General features: G+C 43.9%; 1 protein-coding gene across 2 annotated transcripts in view; it reads left to right on the forward strand.

Moving 5' to 3' along the window:
* Nucleotides 1–19300, forward strand: part of HMCN1 (hemicentin 1) — a 348410-nt gene that overhangs the window by 32851 nt on the left and 296259 nt on the right. The gene's annotated exons all lie outside the window — the stretch shown is intronic.

Genomic DNA, 19300 nt, shown 5'->3' on the forward strand with positions numbered 1-19300 from the left:
TCCCTCCTCCCTTTTTTAAAGATGGGGACCATGTTGGCTATCTTCCAATCATCTGGCACCTGGCCTGAGCACCACGAGTGCTCGTAAAGCCGTGCCAAGGGCCCTGCAATAACTCCAGCTAGCTCCCTCAGCACCCTGGGGTGGAGAGCATCTGGACCTGCTGATTTGAACATGTCCAGCCTCTCCAGAAGCTCTCCAACCTGGTTCTCCCCAAACTGAGGTCTGGAGGCATTCCCCTTGAGTCTGTTTTGCATCATGGTGGGGAAGTCCCGGTCCCTGCCCAAGAAAACAGAGGTGAAGAATTGGTTAAAGAGTTCTGCTTTCTCCTCTGGCGCAACCACCAGGTTGCCCAGAGGATCTTGCATGGGCCCCACATTATCCGGTGCTTTCTTCATCCTCCCTATATATTTGAAAAAGGACTTTTTATTATCTTTGATTTTGGACGCAAGTCCTAGCTCTATGTCCGCCTTAGCTTTCCTGACAGCCCCCCTACAGGCCCGAGGTATACTCTTCTTTGGAGATAGCACCCCCCTTCCACTGGGTATATGCTGCCTTTTTGGCAATCAGGCATTTCCATACACTCTTTGTGAGCCAGGGGGGCTTTCTGGCACTCCTGCCCCCCTTGCTTTTTGTTGGGATGGTCACCCCTTGGGCCTGGAGTATCGTCTCCTTAAGGAACGACCACTCATCTTGGGCACTGAGTTCCCCTGCCCTAGAGAACCCCAGTGCCTCTTCCACTAATCTCAACTCATTGAAGTTGGCCCTCTTGAAGTCTAGGGCTACCACCTTGCTGCTGGGCCTTGACACCCTGCACTGGATGGTGAATTCCAGCAAGCGATGATCACTATCACCCAGGTGGTCAAGGACCTGGAGGCCCCTTACCAGGTCATCGCCTGTGGCGAGCACTACGTCCAACAGGGCATTTCCTCTGGTGGGACTGTGCACCTCCTGAATTAAGTGGAGGTCCTGTATCTTGGCCAGGAACCTCCTGGAACGGTCTGACCTGGCTGACTGTTCCTCCCAGCAGATGTCCGGGTAATTTAAATCACCCATGACAACTACATCCATTGCCTTAAGTGCCTCTGCAAGCTGGCCTGAAAATTCCCTGTCCAGCTCCTCTCCTTGGTTGGGGGGTCTGTAGTAGACCTCCACCATTAGATCCCTCTCCCCATGGCCCCCTTTTATCTTGACCCAGAGGACAAAATGTTCGGATGAGTGCCATGGTAAATTACATGTATCTTTCTCAAAATTTGTGTACTTATAAGATGCTGCAAGGTGAGAGGAAGGACAGCCTATATAATATATAAACGGCCATTATAAAATATCCTGAGACTAGGTTAGCACAACTCCTATTGACTTACTTTGTGGAATTCCTCCTTTCAATCATTTGCAAGAATTTGCCTTTTGGAATGTGAGGTCCCTGAACCCAAAAGCATTAAAGTGCAAGGTGTCCAATAGGTCTGATTCTACTGGATCCCAAAGAAATGAAAATCTAAGATTTGTATTTTCATTTTACATTCTTTTCAAGTGCTTTAGGTAATTCCAATTACCTAATACCTGTCACTCAGATATCTACACTTTAGGAACTAATGTTATTAGAAGACAAAATCTATGGTTGGTTCAGTCACACAAATGTATTTGAGGGATATGAAAAGCCTGTGACAATGTAAAACAGATACAGAAACCAAATTCTCAGCCCCACCCTAATCTGGTGGGTATATCTTCTCAGCTACAAATCTGATCTCCTGAGACAGAAAAAAGCATTCTAAGTTCTAATTAGAGGTGGCCAAATAGTTAATGGAAAACAATAACCCTTATGAATATTGGTAATGTTTCCATTAATATTTTCCTGTGAAAATTGTTTTTATTAGTCAGTTATAATTCTGACTATTGGAAAGCTATCCATGTGAGAGTTAATTTCTCCAGAAATATACTTGTACTTCCCAGACTTGTTTGGCTGTGCCATCCAGAAAGTGAGATAACACTGGAAAAGCATTGGATCAAGAGAAATTTTAAGTTAATGTTGTACGTTATGTTCTAGCTGAGGTTAGCTGTCTGAACAATGCCTAGTGAAATTATTCTGAACATTAACTACTGATTCTAAGTAAACTGAAAAAAAAGTTACTATATAACATATTCATACCTTATCAATTGCACTAATTTTCATGTTTTGCAGAAAGTGTTTTGCTTAAAAAGAAAGGAAGAAAAAATAATGTTCTGTTTCTCTTTCCCCGGACACCTGCTCTTCGAATTATGATGGATTTTTTGTAGAAGCAGCAAAGCCAATGGAATTCTATAATGTAGTAACTCTAAATTTAAGACACAGATAATATTTAAGGTGAATAGAAATGTTTCCTTTCCTGCCTGGCTTCCTAGAGTGCTCAAACTTATGCCATTGCTTTTTCCTTCTTTGAAGTCCATATAACAGCTTTTCTATATCCATTGACCTATTCTTCTCACCCATTCCAGGATGCATTGGGTAAATGATGTCATATTCACTTATGGTTGGTGCCAGAGCAGGGTTTGTCCAAATGAATAACACAAGCCTACGTATAGAAGTTTTGCTTAATTCTTCTCCTATTAGCTATGGTTGCTGGCAGCTCTGCCAGGAGTGGTTAGCTGTGATGCCTGTATAAATGCTGTCCAAACTGGGGAGGTTACTCAGATTTGATTAATAAAGGCATATTCAGGAGACTTCCACCTACTTAATTTGCCAGTATTTCTCTGTGGTTGCCTCTTGTTGAATTCTATGCTTGGAAAAGAAATTTGCTATTTGTTGCTAACATATAAAAATATTCCAATTCCTCCCCACTCCTTTCCCATTAAATCTTTTTCATTCAATGCTTTTTAACTCTTTTGTCACATATCTAGTAGCTAAAGTTGGATCCAGATATTAGATAAATATGAAATATTAGAACGACGTGTACTGAATAGGTCTGTGCAAAGTGGCTAGTATTTACGTCAGATTTGGATTTGGCCAATTTGGGGGGACAGTGATTTGATTCAGTGATTCAAATCACTGTTCTGAATCAATTCTGATGAATCTGATTCGGGAATTTGGCTGCCACCGTATCAGCTGAATCTCTGAATCAAACAAGCCCCATCCCTTGCCTGCTCTCCCAGCCCCATCAATGGCTGCCCTGCTCAGCATGAGCATCTTGGCACTTTAAAAACAAAGCCCTGCACTTACCAGCTCCTGCCAGGGCAGGGGTGGGGGTGGTGATCTCCGCTGCCCTGCACTGCCCTGCATAGTGTGGGGGACTCTGCTATGAACCTCCACCCCTGCCCACTTTCGCAGCCCTCCCCCATGGCTGCCCCACCTGGCCCTAGCAATCTGGCTCTTTAAAAAAACCAAACAAACCCTGCACTCACTAGTTCCTGCCCAGCTGGGGGTGATCTCCACTGCTCCTCACTGTCCCGCACTGCATGGGGGGGCTCTGCCATGAGCCCCCAGAAGCCCTGACAGCCACTGGAGCAGCTGGTGAGTATGTGGCTTTTTTTTTTAAAGGAATGGGTAGCTGGGGCTGGGTGGGTCAGCTATAGGGGTGGGGACTGGGAGAGTGGGTGGGGGGATGGGGGCTTGTGGCAATGCCCCCATGCAGCACGGGGCAGTGGAGGGCAGTGGGGATTGTCCCCCACCTGGCAGCAGCTGGTGAGTGCTTGGCTTTAAAAAAAATTTTTTTTAAAGCACTGGGATGCTGGGGCTGAGTGGGGCAGCCTTTGACAGGGCTGGGAGAGTGGGCGAGGGTCAGGGGGCACTTAGGGGTTGGGGCTTGGTGGAGGTCCCCCCCATGGTCCCCTCCCCCCTCTCCAGCTCCCCCCACTCCCTCCTTACCAGCATGGTGCCCGGGTCCAGCTCCCTGCTGTGGTGAGTGGGGACTGCCTAAATCTGTGAAGCTCTCTGAAACTCTCTGGATCTTTTCCGAATCGATTCGGAGAGCTTTGAATCAATTTGGACCTTTTTATTGATTCAGATTCACAGATTCAGCCGGTGAATCAGGCCAAATCTTCTCTGAATCGAACCAGCACCTGAAGTTTCACACAGCCCTAATAGATATGAATGAAGCATGGACAACTTTGGCTCAAGTCCTGCATCCGGTGCAGTCATTGGGAGCAAGAGCAAATCCATTGTATAAAAAATATTGTTTTAAATGGCTTCAGAGTAGTAACTTTCACAACATTTTTCATGAAAAGAAGCCTATTTATTACTTTTGAATAAAGAGTTGAGCAAACCCTATATATATGTGAAGACTCAGGTGAAGTTATTAACCAACCCTTCTGTTTTATATTATATTGTTGCCTAGGGCTAAGTGCAGACATTTGGGGAGGCTAAATTGGGTTCAGAATAGAAACTCAAGTTAAAATTAGCTCATTCTGGTGCCAACCTTATACTTACAGACCCAGTCTTAGTGACTGGCAATCAGTCTGACTGTACAGAAGTTCCATGCACACAAACCAGTCTAAAAGTCTAAAAATTGCAGAACACAGTTAAAGATAAACCTAGATCTATGTAGTATCAGACATATTTAATTTAGATCAAACTGGTGCATGGACCTTCTGTACAGTTTCCCTGTGCAGCCCCATGGCTGGGAACACCTGGCCATTGGCCCCAGCCTTAGGACTGCCCTTTTCACCTCCTCTCCCCCCGCACTGGTCTATTTTTCCCAGCCCATTGCCCACTGACCAGCCAAGCCTCTCAACCCTCATCCCACAAGCTGCTCTGAGTGCAACTGCTTTTCTCAGTGTACACCATTGCCAGAGCCAAGCAAGCAAGTCTCAGTGCGGGGAGGAGTGCGAGGGATGCGGGTGTACATTTGCTGGTGGAAAACCATCCCACCCAAGGGTTGTGCCTGCCCTCCCCACCCTTTGTGGGTTGTGACTGCCTCTCCACCCTGCCTGTGGTTTGCACCTGCCCCCTCCCACCCATGGGTCATGCCTGCCCCCACACCCATTGCAGGCCATACCTGCTCCCCGACCCCATCCATGGATTCCACCTGCCCTCACCCCTTGTGGGTTGTGCCTGCCATCCCAAACCACCTGCAGGTAATACCTGCTTCCCCCACCCCACCCACCAGTTGTACCTGCCCTCCTCCTCCTTACAGGTCATGCCTGCTTCTCTACCCCAACCGTGGGTCATGTCTGGCCCCCCTACCCCACCTGTGGGTTGCCCCTGTCCCCCCCACCCATTGCAGGTTTTGCCTGCCCCCACACCCTACCCGTGGGTCATGCCTGCCCCCCTCACCTCTTGCAGGTTGCAGCTGCCATCCCACCCCGCCCGTGGATCCCCTGAAGACCCATGATCCCCTCCAGCCTGCTGGACCCCTAACTCCCCTGCTAGCCCTCTCATTCTGACTTACCTGACATTGGACAACCATTCTGATTTAATTTAACCACCCGCTAGTGCCTCTTAATGTCTGTACTTAGCTCAGTTCATTAGCCCACTTTTCAGTTATCTGGGCCAGAGTGCTGCACAGGAAAGCGAGGAAGTGTGTGGAAGAAATCTTATTTCTGAACTGTAAGAACTGCTTTTTGGAGTCTGTTTCAGCCTAATGGCTGGTTAGACTCCATACTTGACCTACAAAAAAGATTTTCATGAGTGATTCAAAGGGTGCAAGAAGGATCCCAGGAGGTCATGCTGGAATTTTAGAAAAGTGTGATTGATAAACACTAGGGGCACATCTAGAAAAGTGTGGACGTTTGGTTCCCTGGGGACAAGTAGCAGTGGCACACCTTGCACTGCAGCTACTTGTCCCAGGGGAACACCCATGCCATGCATGCTTTGGCACATGACAAGTTACCATGGGGGTGGTAGGGGAGACTGGGGCCAGCACTGGGCTGGCCCCAGCAGCCTTACCTGGGGTCCTGGCAGCCTCCAAGGGCTGCAGCCATAGAGATCCTGCTGGGTGGAGCCTGGCTGGCAGCTACAGTGTATCTCCAAGTTGCCCAGCTCCATTATTTAGCAGCATGTGCTGCCTTAGTGTGTGCTGCTCTGGTTTTTCTGACCCATGGATATCCAGGGGGTCAAAAAAACCTGTGGGGAAAAAAAAAACATGGAGCAGCACACGCATGGGCTGTGTGCCCTTGTAGTGCAGAGAACACCTGATTGTGAAGTATGTGGCGCTGCAGATATGTTTGTGGTGCCATATACCTCACAGCCATGTTCGTCTGGACGTGCCCAAGGAGGGTAATATAATTAATTCGAAAAAACAGTGATTTATGGAAAACAGATTTTGTCCAATTAATTTGATTTTTTTAAATGGATGTTGCAAATTAGGTTGAAAATGGTGATGTATTTATGTAATAGAATCCTGTAAGGCATTGGTACCACACGATAGTTTAATTGAGAAGTAAGATAAAACAATATGCTTTTTCAATGATTCTCTATTTCAGCTGTAGCTATTGGACTCAAAGCAACTTTGCTATGGAAGAGGTCAAAGACCATTATCATAATGCTCCAATTTGTTTTTAAAATCTGTATATGAGACCTCTTTTATACATGTGGGTAAAGGTGCAATTGGATCTAATGTATGAGCCACACAATCGTGCCTCATGCCATGCCACATTGATACCTTATCATGCTTTATTGCTGGTGCAGGGGGAATGTAATTCTGGACTTCCCCTGTATTGGCAAGAAGCAGGCTGGGATCCCATGGCTGATATCCCCCTTTGCTGAGGCAGCTCCCAGCCACAAGGGCCATGCACAGCTAGGACCCAGAATCCTGTTGGTTGTGGGGTCTCTCGATACCAGCTGAGCATGCAGTGCAGTGTATAAATTTTTTTTTAATTTTTATTCACATAAACACACCCTCACCAAAAGCTGAATTAAATTAGTGTCTATAAGGGAAAATAGAATAACTGACTTTTGCAAAAGCCCCTTCATGTACAAAGAAGACAGATGAGTTACAGTACTATTTCTCTCTAACCCCTCAATGGTAGTAATATTATCTGATAACAGTAGATTAAAAAAATCAGGAAAAAATTAGGTTTGAACATTTGGCAGTATCCCAGTTTAAACTATTTATTTTTTAATACCTATACCTGTACAGTTTTTTTCACTTATTAGGAATGGGCAAGACTCTGCTTAAAGCAATTTGTATTTGTTCAACTATAATGATGTTACTTGGATCACAGGAGTAATATCAACAGGGTATGTGTAGATGACACGGGCATTAATGGGATCACCAAAGTAATATAAAAAAAAATTGAATTCTACAATATATTCTACAGTTTGACAGTTCCCATTTCCCTTCAGATTCCATAAGGTGTTAGCTTGAGATGAATGGGAAGAGCTTTGATGCAGTCATTTGAATTTTATCTTTATTAACATTTTAAGAAAGCAACTTGGGTTTCTAGCTGTCAGTTCTGTCTTGCATTAGTGCTGCTCTAGGAATTCATTTTATACTTTGAGAGTTAATGATGAAGGACTTGAACCTACTTCCACTGAAATCAATAAGAGTTTTGTTAGGGACTTCAAAGGAAACAGAATCATACTTAACATGAAAAAACAGATCCTCCACACAAAACAAAGTTCAGTAAACCGAATTCTAGGAGTTGTGTAGAGAATGTGGCACGACTTATTTCCTGGAAACAGCTCTCAGCTTACTTTACTATTGTTATTCTTGGAAAACAGTTCTCAAAGGATATTAATTGGGTACATCATAAAGCAGTTTATGATACTGAAATGCCATAGTTGTACGTGCAGTTTAAGGGCCAAAGATCGTTTCCATAATAATTTTATGCAAGGAGTTTTGAAGAGGTGTGGAAAGATTTATTTTAGAATCCTCATTGGGAAACTAAGCAGTAAATACTTAAACTTGTGACCATTGTACTGACGACAGATGAGTTTCAAAATAGGAAAAACTTTGTGGTCTGAGGGTTGTTTTTTTAAAGGAATGCTTGTGTAGCTTTCTATACAGCCTTCTTTAAAGTATTTGCAGATAGTATTAGCAAAGTGTTGAAAAACAATTTTTTTTGCCAACATCTGCATTTATTAGCAAAATATCCTCCATATATCCTCTATCTTTTGTACAAGTTGTAAAATTACTTTCATTGCAAGTCTCTCTCATAATTCTCAAAAATAATCGATATTTATCCCTTTTGAGTAAAAGATGTATTGTTTTGAAAACTTTGAAGAGAATTTTTACAACCATATTTGAGTTATGTGTAGGAAAGCTTCTACCTGTCATTCCTATATAAATCTTTCTACTTCAGAATAAAACCTTTATTGTAAGCAGGTAATGCAAAAAAGCTGAACTTATTAGGAAATTACTTTTCCATTGATTCCTTACATGTTCTTCAACTCTTATTACTTTAGGAGAAGTTCAGGTCTGACTGACTGTATAATGCTTGAACAAGAAGGTTGCAAGAAGGTTTACTGTCACAGTAAAATTTGCTTAGTGGTTCAACAGATGGTATGCTGGGTACTTCTTAGTTTTACTTTTTTCCAACATAAAATAAGAGAAAAGGGGTTAGAAGAGCCTGAATTGTTGATGAATGGAGAACCTAGGACTAAAATGACCATATGTTCTTGACATCCAAGAATATTCCTCTTTTCAGGGTATTTCCACATCAATTTAAATACAAAAGAATTCCCTATAGAATGGCTCCTTGAAGGAAACATCAGTGAACTTTGTCAGTGTACTGGTGGCTGCTTGGAAAATGAATGTGCGTGCCTCATGGACTTTTCCCTACCAGGCCTGTCATGTGAGAAGCTAAATCATTGATATAAGCAACTGTCAAGTGTCTTGCTCTCAGGAAAAAAAGGTAGTTGTATCTTTGTGTGTGTGTGCTTTTTCCCTCTTGACACAATCTTAGTACCTTGTGTATGACTGTCTATTTCATGTGGTTAGTTCTGAATAACGGTGTGGCTGGCACTTGTATTTTTTGGTTTAAAAAGTTGCACTAGTTTTAAAAAATTATCTCAGCATCTGCCCATCCTTCTATAAAATGAGTATTCTATTGATAAAAGCTTTCAAATAGTCAGAATCTTTTGAGTGGTAAGGTTGGAGTGAAGGTGTAGCTGTAGTGGGTCTAGAAAATATGAGAGAATCAAGGATTTTTTTAAGTAGATCTTATTTTGGACTGACTGTATAGAAGAATCTAAAGAATGGCACTTTGTGCCTGAAAGCTTGTCTAACTTCTCTATATTAACGGTCAAGTATCAAGTTGGTCCAATAAAAGATATTACTCCCCCCAGCCCTCTGCCAAAGCCTTACTTTTTGCAGCTTTTTAAAGAGTAACCAGTGTGATTCATTTCTGAAAAAGTTGTGACTTCTTTTTCCTTCAAACCAAACTGCGGACTTTTAATGCTACTCCAAATACAGATACATGCTAAGTATGACCTTTTAATTGAACTTGTGGTTAGGAGTGAGATTAATTGATCAGTGAGACCATTTCAGTCACAACTTGAAACCTTTATTAGGATACTTGATGGCAAAGACTTATTGGGCATTTATACATATACTTTTTTGTCCTGCCACACTCTGGAGATCTGCTGCTTTAGAGCAGACTTCATTAATCACCAGGCCACCCACTCCTGATTAATGAAGTCTGCTCCACATGCGAGCTGATGTGCACTGCGCTGTGTTGCGTGCAGTTGTATAAGTGGCAAAATGCACACAGAAAATGGTGGTGGTGCTGTAACAGGGGGCCTTCTCGGAGCCGATTTTCCAGTGGCCCACCCACCTGTTTCTGGGCTAACCACCTGCCTTCTTGTCTGCCATGCCTTGATAATAATTAATTAATTGTTGTTAATTAAGCAGGAGACTGCACATTTCTTGCCCTGATGCCAGGGGGCGCTATCTGTGGCTCTGTTCCTCCCCTACACCGCAGCCCAAGCCTTGCAGATGGCATCCAGATATTATCCATATCACCAGCCCCACACTGGGCCCCAGAATCCTACTAGCTGAACCCCACTTAACTCCCTCCATTTAGGCAGCCTATTCTGCCTTCATTCCTGGCTGCATAGCTCCCTGACCTGCTTCCCCCTTACGGGTGTGGTTGCCCCAGGACCTTCGGCTCTACTTGCCCTGGCTTACCTCCAAACCAATTGGAACCCCAGGCCCTCAGCTCTTGGGCGTCCCTCAGGGTGACCCCTGGCCCTTTGACCCTTCCAGTCCTGGCCCCAGCTTGGACCAGTCGGGGGATGTTAAGACAGGTTAAGAGTCTATGGTCCGACTCTCTCTCTGGGGTCCACCTTCTAGACCCTACAAAGTGGGTAACCCACCGGGTTGTGGGGGCTAGGGGTTAAGGCACCCCAACCCACCTTTCACCGGGGTGGTAACTGGCCTGGCATTTCCTGGGGGCTCCCACACCACTGAGAGCCGCACCAGGCCACCCACTCCTGGCAGAGTGCTGTTTTAGGTCATGCCCAGGACCAGGAGCCTCCTGACCGTCCCCTACAGCTCCTCCCTTACCTCCAGTTGATACCAGTAGCCATGCAGCCAGGCGATGTTGTTGCCTGCTCTTCCAGCAGCAAAATGCCCTGTTTATATGGGGAACCCTGAATCTAAAATGGCTGCCCTAATCAGGCATCTGCCAGCTGCTGTCTTCTGGCCCTTAAAGTGGCAGGCACAAACAGTGCCCTGCCACAGGTGCACTTCTGAACTAAAACAATTTCTAGGTGTTTTAGTTCAAAATGGCCCCACCACCATTTTCTCAGTGCTGACATGTATTTTGCCACTTATACAACTGCAGATGTCACCATGCTGGGTGCATGGTGTAAAAATGGGCATATGTAAAAATGCCCATTGGTACTAATAAAGACTATGTTTACTCCACCTTGGATTCAGGAAGAACAGGCAGGCCAGGCATCTCTGCTTCCCCGGGTCTCTTGCTGAGCTGGCTTTTCCTGCTGAGCTTTGGGAAAGGTACAATTTGTTGCTTGCCCCAAGCCCAATATTTATTGATGCTTGATTTGATATGCTAATAATTGAATCTCTGATTACTTTTATTTAAATTTATTTATTTCACTGGAACTTTTGGCACTGGAGAGAACCAGATTTACTGGCCCTGGGAAAGGGGTCAAGGGATCACCTTAGTTAAGGCTCTTTACTTGTAGGTGTCTGACCCCAGTCTGTTAATCCTCCAGAAATCTTTACTTTAATCAAGATTATATTGATAATCTGCCTACTCTGGACATGTTCAAGAAGCATTTGGATGATTATTTCATAGATTACATAGATTTTATAGACATTAGGGCTGGAAGGGACTTCGGAAGATCATCAAGTTCAGCCCCCTGCCCCAGGTGCAGGAAGTCAGCTGGGGTCATAGGATCCCAGCAAGATAAACATCCAAATTTCTCTTGAAGGAGCTCAATGTAGGTGCTTGAACCACCTCCGGTGGCAGGCTATTCCTGACCTTGGGGGCTCGGACAGTAAAGAAATTCTTCCTTATGTCCAGCCTGAAATGGTCTTGCAGGAGTTTATAACCATTTGACCTTGTCATCCCTTGGGGTGCTCTCGAGAACAATCTTTCCGCCAGATCCTGGTGAACCCCCCTGATAAACTTATAGGTGGCCATCAGATCGCCCCTGAGCCTGCGCTTTTCCAGGCTGAAGAGTCCCATAGCTCTCAGCCTGTCGTCGTAAGGTCTGTTTTCCTGACCTCTGATCATGCATGTGACTCTTCTCTTGACTCTCTCAAGCTTCTCCACTTCATTTTTGAATTGAGGAGTGCAAAAGTGGACATAGTACTCCAGTTGCGGCCTCACCAAGGCTGAGTACAATGGGAGAATGACATTCCGGGATTTGCTTGAGATGCTTCTATGGATGCAAGCCAACGTTTTGCTCACTTTACTAGCTGCAGCATCACAGTGAAGGCTCATATCAATCATGGCCCCCCAAGTCCCTTTCATCCATAGTGCTAACCAGTGTAGCACTGCCAAGCCTATAAGGATCCTCCAGGTTTTTTCTCCCAAGGTGGAGAACCTTGCATTTTTCAGTGTTAAACACCATCAGGTTCTCATCCACCCATTTCCTGAGTCTGTCCAGGTCAGCCTGGATCGCCCTCCTGTCCTCAGCTGTAGATGCTTTACCCCAGAGTCTGGTATCATCGGCGAACTTGGCCAGTCCACTTCTGACTCCAATGTCCACAAAATTAATGAAGATGTTGAACAATATGGGTCCAAGGACAGAGCCTTGAGGGACCCCACTGGTCACAGGGCACCATGATGATTGACTTCCATCAACCACCACCCTCTGGGTCTGACCAGTGGATCGTGGTGGACCTGAGGCCGCAGTTGGCCAGTTTTGCCAAGAGGTGATCATGGGATACCAGACTGAAGGCTTTTTTGAAGTCAGGATATATGACATCAATTCTTCTCCCTTGTCCATGTGATAGGTCAACCTGGTTGTAAAAGGAAATAAGATTGGTCAAGCTTATTATCTTGCTTGGCTCATCTGATTTCAGCTGACTTCCTGCCCTTTGGGCAGGGGGCTGGATGTGATGATCTCATGAGGTCTCTTCCAGCCCTAGTATCTATGAAATGCTAATCAATTGAAATTTATATTTTTCAGATAGCAGAAGGGAGGATTTCTTATTTCCTCCATGACTTGCCTTTTGGCTCTTGGTCAGTTATCTACTATCTGTGGCCTCTGACCTGACAAGGCTGCTTCGTTCTTTCCCTCCTCAAGGCTGCCTTTGTGTCTATAATAATTTTAACTTGTTAGCAAAAATACATTTATTGTAGCAAAATAACTACAATTAACATATTGGTAATTAACGTTTTAGGTTGCAATTGTAATACAGAGTATTTGGGATACAGGCTATTGGCTTGTTGTTCAGTCATATTTCTTCAGCTTTCACTTAGGTTCTCTGAAAATGGTCTAGCCTGACATCCCCACTTTCCCTGCAATTTGGTTATGATTTGGATAGCATATCTTTAATTCAAGTTATACTGCTGTTTGTTACCCATACCTTATGCTGCACAGATCTATGCATGGCTACACTAAGTACCAGCTTTGAACTAACTTTATTAATAAATAGGAAGAACATTACATAACACCAGACTGTAATGTGCAATGTCTAGAAACTCCAGTAGCTGGTACTTCCTTACTTAATCCACTACCTTATGCCAGAAATGACTTCTTGAGGGCTCTCTTCCTAGATCCTCTAGAATCTTGATCAGTAACTCAAAGGAATGTACCCTGGATGTTATATTATATTACATTATGTTTTATAATATTGACCATTTTAGTCTTGAGTTGAAAAGACAGTTTTCAATCCTGTTTAACTTCATATTATAAAAATAAAATATTTCCAAAATAGTACTGAGGACTTTGTAGCAGTACATAATCTTGCCCAGGTCTTTTGCTTGTGTTCCTCTGTGAGCACCATTATAAAAATTAAGGGACTTGCCAAAAATACACAGCAAGAGATGAGACCAAAATAATTGCAGACCACATTCTCTTGCGCTTAGCTAAATTAGAAATATAGGAAAAATGTAATGGTAAGTAGGAACTGGATTTTATTTCTAAATCGCAGAAAGAATGTCATTAACTGAGCAAAATAAAACAAAAAAACAAAAAACAACCTAATGATTCTGTCAGATGTTCCATGTCTGTTAGGAACGTAGACAATTTAAGTAAATAGCTGTCACTGTGTGCTGTTCAATACAGTGAGGAACCATTGGCAGTAGTTCTTATCAGTTGTTTATTCTTTAGTAGAGACTGAAGGAAGCAAATTAGTCAGGCAAAGCTTGCATGTCATAGAGTGAACAAATGCATTTTTCCTATGCTTGCTGGTACTTTAGCTGAAAAAAATATATCTACTCTGAAAAAGTGCTGGATTGACAACCTTGTAAAATGAAATCTTCTCTGCATGGGAGAGGTACACTATAGGGAAAGCAGTAATGCAAATTTACTCATCTGGCCTCACTGACATGGCTCACTGCTGGTCTAAATGGACCACCAAGAAGTGAAAGACTTGCACAGTCTCAGTGGCTCCTTCAGTCCTTTGCGACCGTCAATAGATTTACCAGCTATGGCGGTGGTTTTGTAATGGAAACTTCCAGTGTCATTTCAGAAACTGTCTGCTGGATCCTTTACTGAGAACAGACCTACAGCACTGTTGAAAAGAATTCACTGTGTAGGAAAGGAAGATGGGTAACTCACAGATGCCAGGTTCCTATAAGATCAATTGCTCCCCACAAAATGAAAAATTGTCTCCTATCAGCCCTTTTCAGTTTGAAGCATTTAATTCCCACTGGCAGTTTTCATTTTTAACCACAAGGAGTCAAGTTTCCTGGCCAGTAGCTTTCTATGTTTCTATGAGTCGGTACAGAAGATAAGTTTCTTGTCTGCCAGTGCAACCAGAGAAGAGGATGTTCTTGTAAGTAGTATATTTTTCTTGGAACTAGATTCAAGCTTTAAGTTTAAATGAAATCTTACTTCATTAGTTTAAATCCCAGCTAATGACTTTCTTATCTCTGATTCTCTATTGGCTACTATGTACCATTATCCCAATTAGAAGCATCCGGAGGTTTTGAGAATTGCCCAGTTCAGAGAAGAGGGACTTTACCATGTACTTATCTCTATTTTGAACTGATGAACCTACTTTTTAACTCTTCCTTATTGTATGAGGTTTAGAAATCATTGCAAAAAACATGTATTTTCTATCAAATAAATTCAGCACTAATTATAAGGTCTCTATGCCTCTTATAAATTTTTGTGTACCAAGAATTTTGGAAAATAAACACATTTTTGGCATTGCAGTTTCTCTCTTGAGAAAGATCAAAAGCATGAAAAATGTGAAATACCTTTTAAGTAACAAATCAAATGCCTCTGAACTTCTGCATTTCAGGTAAAGATTAGGCAGTAGGCTTGCTGTATTATGTATACTACCATAGGGCATTTATATATGTATGTCCTCCGGGAATGAGGAGAGGGGAGCTTTAATTAGAGAGGCTCTCAGAGTGTCTCAGAGCTTTAATTAAAGTGCCCAGAGCATTTTCTGTATCAGTGTCCCTGCATTTAAAAATGTCAGTGGGGGCACCTTAACTAAAGCTCGTCAAGCGAGTTTTAAAGACCCCCTCCGCCATTTTTAAGTGTGGGGATGCTGATACACGAGACGCTGGAGTCTGCTGCGGTGCAGTAATTACCATGCTCCACCATACGATTAATCTAGTCTGCTCCAATGCACTGTAATTATAGCACATTGGAGCAGCCTCGCTGCTCATGCATAAGATGCCCCTTGGGCCTAGGAGTATTCATCATAGACCAGGAGCCCAGTGCACTAAATGCTATGCAAGCACAGAATAAAAAAATGTTCCTCCCAACTCCAAAGTTTTTACAAGAGATGATGGATATAAAAAAATGGGTGAGCTCAAGGAAACAATGAAAAAATATTCAGTATGATAAGCAAGGATCTCAGCACAAGAGTAGCCTCCCTGGGCGCATTCAGATGAGCATGCATGTGAGGTTTGCAGTGTTGCAAACTGCATGCACCGCAAATGCATGTGTTCACTCTGCTGCTAACTAGCAGCATGGTGTGGGTTTTTTGACACTGGGATAATAAAACAGCCTTTGGGATAGCACAAAACCTTTCAGACTTAGACTTTTTAAGAGTCCATTACAGCTAAGTGCTCAACTGTAACTGAAATTCAACGAAAGTTGAATATTTTGAGGAGAGTCAGCTCCTTTGAAAACTGCAGCCTGGCAAAGACGCACTGACCTTTTTCATTATTCTCCTCCAAATTGCTCCATGATACTTACAAAAAAACTTAATAGGCTAGTGGTACCTGGCATGATGATCAGCATTATCTCATTTTCTTACTTTCTGTTTGTACCCATCTCTTGTGCTGTGCTTTAAATTTAGCTTATAAGCAATTTGGGATAGAGATTTTTTCTCTTCAGTGTTTACATAGAGCCTGGCTCAATAGGATTCTGGTGTATATAAGCCAGGGCTCCTAGATACTAAACTAATAGAAAAAAACAGGAAATAACCCAAAGACGTGTCCTTAATGTTTATACAATTCTGATATCTTCCCAAGAGCTTTAGTCCCTATGGCTCATTCATACCTTAGCTTTTCTTCTGAAGCTGCAAATAAAGGAAAAGAGTGCTGTGAGGACGATGACTATGATGGATACTTGTCCAGAGAGGACTGCATTAAAACTGCCAAGACTGGTTGTCAGCCATCAGATGGGAACAGCTTTCATAGGGTATCTATCTGATTTTGGTTTAAATAGGCAATCTAAAGGTCAAAGATTGTTTCCAGCCTGACTCCTTTTTAAGCTGATTTCCTGCCATAAGCTTATTTATCTGATTTATATGCTACCTTACCCAAAAAAAGTTAAGGGGGGTAATATAAGGTTTTATATTTGAAACTTTTTTTTTAGTTTCAAGTGTGAAAAAAGTGACTGCAACTGAAAGAAAATGTATGTGTAAATAGTGGGGATTTTTCTTCTTTTGTTTTTTTTTAACCACTCATTTACGAGATCATTTAATTAAAATGATCTGTTAAAAGTTGTTCATTGCAGTTCTAGGACTTTTTTGGAATTAATATAAACCCAGGCAGAAGTCAGAGAGCCAGGAGTATCTGAATCATCAGGGAATATAATTAGGAGGACATTTTAAATAATTTATTGAATACTTCTAGTGCTGAGTCGTTTGGCAGCCAAGGCTCTATCCAATGCATTTTGTAGTCCCTGGTGGAAGACTCTTTCCATTAGTTTCAGTAGGCTTTGAATCTGGCCCCAAGAGAAAAACTGTTGATTGTAAGGAGCATTCCTAAAGCTGCTTGTGCTTTCATGTTCCCAGGTAGACATTTATTATTTAGATGTTTTCTTGTAGAGATGAGCACTGATGGCTGATTACTGTAAGTGCCCCCTGTGAAATGGAGGGAATACACATCTGGCATTGACTCCTGTGTAAGTTAGATATTGGGTGTGTCTACATGTGTAATTTAATGCACAGTAGCCTATTTATTTTACTGTGCACTAAGGCATCACATAACAAACAGTGCGATTATGGCAATGTGCAATAAAATAGGCTACTGCGCATTAAGTTTCACTTAAAAACCATGTGTGTTCATTACTATGCATGAAGGCAGCCTAATCACATTGGAGGTACTAAATTTAATGAGAATTACAAAAAGCACCTCAATGCATGGGTAGATGCACCCACAGATGGCCTTAGAGACCTTATATTACAAGGTTTGTTCTCTACATTGTGGTGTTTTTGTACTTTCCTAGGTTACACTCTTGGGGACTGTTACTAAGCTTTCACACACTCTTCTCTGGAGCTTGTTGTAATCAGATAAAAATGTAGAGCAACATTTTCTTACCTGTCTATTTCATTAAAAAAATTGTCATTTTAACCACTTAAAATAAATGTGTACATGCCAGCTGTCTGGAGGAACAAAAATACACAGTGTAAATTGAATGGTTTTGGGTTGTAGATATTTTCCTTTGCATGGTGACAACTATAAGGATCAATGTCTGTCTGACAGTAAAAAAATTAGTCAAATAAAATGTATCCTATCTGTACTCCTAAATGATCGGTAGTTAGATAAAGTGCAAATATATAGAAAACTAATTGCTACTGGGATTTTTAGAGGTATACTTTCCTAGAATAGATCACCTGCTTACCATGGCAAGTAGGAACAGTTGTGTAATGTTTCTTTAATTCTGTGAGAAGGAGCCATACCTGAAGTGCTTGGAAGACTAGACAGAAGCTCTACTGTGCATGTAAGAGAATAATTTTCTTTCCTACGGAAAGGAAGAAGGGAAGGAGAGATGCAAATTAAAGACAAAGGATTTCAGAAAAGTATGCTAACAAGGTCAGACTGGTGGGCTGGATCCTCTGGGAGACAAGTCTGTGTCCCCCACATCTGTGCAGGGCAGGCTGGGGCTGAGGCTGTGCCAAGCTCTTTTCAGCAGGGTGGGGCTGCACTGGGAAGGTGGCTACAGGCAAGGCTGCAGCCACAAATTTGCAGTAGTCCCTTCTCAGTGCACCCCAGCCCCTCCAGGAAGAGCTTGGTACAGCCCCAGCCCACCCTGGCCCACCCTGTGCAGATCTGGGGGCATGTGCACCACCCCATGACCTCCCAGACGAGCAGTGGGAGCAGCAGTGAGAGCCACCAGATGAGCAAGTGAGCACCGGACAAGTTGCCAGACCAGCGGCTCCTGGTGGTGGAGCAGCACACGGTGATGGGAGCCACTCCCTCCCCCTCCCTGCACCCCCCTGGATGAGCCACAGTGTACCCGCCTGGCCTCAGACATCCAGTCGCGCGCTGCTCTATTCCGAATGTTGGATGACGTCCGTCTTACCTTTCCTGATGGTTCACCAAGTAAGTGTTCACCTCCTGTGTGGCCTTTCCCAGTCTCGCCTGCCACGACTTTGAATCTTACTTCAGTGCAGGGTCGAGCCACTTGGGATCTCTCGGCAGTGGGACATCCATCTGGTGGTCTTCTGCGAGGCTCCACCTCCCCTCTACCTTGCCCTTACACCCAGCCTTGGCGGGTCACTGTTGTCCTCTTGGCCAGCCTCCCGATTGCTGCTCCCAAGTTACTCTCATGGGGAGGGGCAAGCCACCCTGCCTCAGAATGGAAAAAAGACAACAGTACCCTACCTAGGCCACAAGGCCGCTGCCTCTTCCTAAAGGGGCACCAACCACCCTGTAGTCTATGTATCAAACCAGCTCCCCAAGTTCTAACTGTTAACCCCTCCAAAAGTGGAAAATGCAAAATGCTTCTTCAGCTCCTCTGTGGAGGTCTCTGATGTCAGGGTCTTCCTGCATCCTTCTGCCTTTTTGTTTGGGTTCCCAGGGTTGAGGAGCTGCCTTCAGCCCCGGCTCCTTTTGCCACTGGCCACAACCTCGGTCTTGCAGCACATGTCAGTGCGTTCCTCCTGGGTCGGGAACACAGCTCCTAGCTCCTGTTGCTCCTGCAGGAGCTTTGGGATGGCACCTCTTGCCAGTGTACCTGCCGATGTCACTCTGCCACCCTCTTCCTTCTTGCTGGTGGCTCTCTTTATTTCCTCCGGCTGGCAATCGTGGCTGACATCGCCGCCTGGCCGCAACTGTATAAAGGCACGGCTGATGAGCCGTGTGGGTTCCTCCCTCAGTTCTGGCTCTGCTGCTGGTCGTGCTGTATGTAAGTATCTCCTTTCACTTTTTCTTTCTCTTTCTGGCCCCTCTGAAGATTCCTTACCCCGGGGCTTCCCCCTAGTATTTTGGGGTCCCCCCTTGGGTTTCTCCCTGTGACACACAGCTCCATGCTGCGCCCACCCTGCCCCACCTTACCCCACCATGCCCCAGCCCCAGCCCCAGCCTCACTCCTCCCTCCCTGCAGGGGCCTTGATCT

This window comes from Crocodylus porosus, unplaced genomic scaffold (genome assembly GCF_001723895.1).
Source record: "Crocodylus porosus isolate Cpor-Errol unplaced genomic scaffold, CroPor_comp1, whole genome shotgun sequence".
In the NCBI taxonomy this organism is placed as follows: domain Eukaryota; kingdom Metazoa; phylum Chordata; order Crocodylia; family Crocodylidae; genus Crocodylus; species Crocodylus porosus.